The sequence below is a fragment of the Cyprinodon variegatus genome, unplaced genomic scaffold (assembly GCF_000732505.1).
Source record: "Cyprinodon variegatus isolate N-32 unplaced genomic scaffold, C_variegatus-1.0 Scaffold188, whole genome shotgun sequence".
Taxonomy (NCBI): domain Eukaryota; kingdom Metazoa; phylum Chordata; class Actinopteri; order Cyprinodontiformes; family Cyprinodontidae; genus Cyprinodon; species Cyprinodon variegatus.
The window spans coordinates 42,837-45,205 of NW_015150641.1; the positions used below are offsets into that span (position 1 = coordinate 42,837).

Genomic DNA, 2,369 nt, shown 5'->3' on the forward strand with positions numbered 1-2,369 from the left:
GCACACGTTGAGAGTTTTCAGGTAAATTGTTTTGTTTTAGGGATGCAGAAACTATCAAAACAGGTCTGTGGTGGAATTAACATATAATAGAAATGTTTTTGTTGTGTTTTGCTATTTTACAACCGGAAGTTATTTGAGGTAGTCATTTAAGTTTAGTTAAGGTACAAAAAAATCGAAAATACTTTGAAAAGAAAATCCTGCTCCAACTTAAATGAATTAATTCAATTGGTAAAAAGTAAGTTAATTAAGTTTACCCAATTTAACTGATCTAAGCGTCCAACTTATTAACTTGAAAAATTAAGTTGGATCAACTCAATTCAATTGCTTCTTACAAATTAAAGGAATTCATGTAAGTTTATGTGGGTTTATATGAGTGAATATGGTTTGTGCTTTTCTTTAAAACAAAAAATCCCTAAATATTCAGCTAATTCAACATTCAATTCTAAGCCTTGATGGTATTGAACAGCAACCTGCCAGCCCAACAGGTCAATAGATTGTGTGAAGAATAAAACCTATGTATTTTACTGTTTATAATTTTTAACTACATATTGTAAGACAGGAGATGCTTAAAAAGCTGCAACCTCAACTCATCCCGAATCTTTAACTCCTTCCAGCCCTGTTCTCTCTGAACGCTTTAGAAAATTAAGTTCAAGAAAACTCAAAGCTTAGTCGGCATCTGCTACGACATAATGTTAATTACTAAAAATCACATAAAACATAAATTCTTGCTGTGCGATTTTCGAAGGCAAAGGAGGATGAGTAGAAAAATATACAGTGAACTGCCGGGCAAATACATATAGTCAACATTAATTCTTGATTAAAAGTATTGATAATCAGTTAAAACTTACTCAACTACAAGTAAAGGTTACTTGGTGAAACATCTTCTCAAGTTAAACTATTGAAGCAATTACTTTTGAAAATACCAATGTATTATGAGTAAATGCATTTAAAAGTACTTAAGTATTCAAAAGTATAAATTCAATTTTCTAATATCAGTACAATTCTGTCTTTTTTTCAGAGTCATTTTAAAGAACCTTTTAACTTTAAGAAACCCCCTGATGTATTGATGCGTGGAACCACCTGCTACGAATTCTACAACACCTGTGAAGAACTTCGGTATACAAAGGCTACAAAAAAAAGGAAAGCGATTTTATTATTTCTTATTTTAAAAAAAAACAAAATATGATTAAACCATGCTTATCTTTTTTTAGTTGTTTCTTTCTTTAGATTATACGCTATATTCAATAAGGGTAACATGTAAGGGAAAAAATAAAACTCAAAAAGACTAGATTTATGTTTAAATCCAAAGCCAAACAAGTTAGCTCCTGGAAGTAGTGAAGGATTTTTTTTCCGGTGCAGATCGGGTTCAGGTGAGTGATAAAACAAAGGATTTTAATGCATTTATTTTCTCAGGAAATACATTATCAACCTTAAACACATTATAGTTTATTATGCTTACTATTTTTAAGGAGGGAAAAATCTAATTTAGGTCCTTTTTAGAAATTAAAATCGAGGGCCGGATGTATATCTGGTTAGGCTTGCGTAAATTAGCTGATTGTGCTTCCGGTACGGATTGGGTAGTGACAATAAGGCTGTAGTGTGAAAAGGCAGTAATTTTATTTTATGATTCCAATTTGCCAGCAATGGTGGCAGCAGCTTTGCACATGCGCATTTGATTTCCAATCATAGTTCTCTCTGCTGCTGTGTGCAGGCAGCCTGCCCTGCATTACGACAGTGAGAGAGAGAGAGAGAGAGAGAGAGAGAGAGAGAGAGAGAGAGAGAGACAGAGGTGGGTTTATGGATCCACTCACTCAGGACAACAGCTTTCATGTATTGTCGCCAAAGTCTCCATTACCACAGAAACAATATTGCTAGATCTGACGCTAAGCACCTTTTTGAAATAAAAGCATTAAAAGGGAAAGTCGCTAAATTTAGCAACAAAAAAATGGATTGCTTTCAGAATATTTCAGCTAAAGTTGGATAAATAAACTGAACTCATTGATAAATCTGATAATGGGTCAGTGAGGTCATTTTGGTTGAAGATCTACAGTCAAATTAGTTTGTAGCTTGCTGTAAATTAGGATAAACATATTTATATTTGCTATAAAGAAGAGACTTTTAATTTACATAAGACTGTTAATCCCAAGATATCAAAAGTAGCCCATGTCTCTCTCTTTTTAAATATCCAAAAAGCATAGTTTGCTTTTTTATAAATCATTAAGTTCAGAATGAATGTTCAAATCTTTGGAATTAAATGTGGAATTTTCTTTAGTAGATGATTAAAATATCATCATATTTGCTCACATTTTTAGTCATGCTGGTAACATAACAGCAAATTAGCATTTAGATGCATCCTTTAGGGTCTTCTC

At 32.5% G+C, this 2,369-nt stretch overlaps 1 protein-coding gene across 3 annotated transcripts in view; it reads right to left on the reverse strand.

The window, feature by feature from the left end:
• The window catches only part of znf512b (zinc finger protein 512B), a 51,014-nt gene that overhangs the window by 25,239 nt on the left and 23,406 nt on the right, over window positions 1-2,369 (reverse strand). The window lies entirely within an intron of this gene.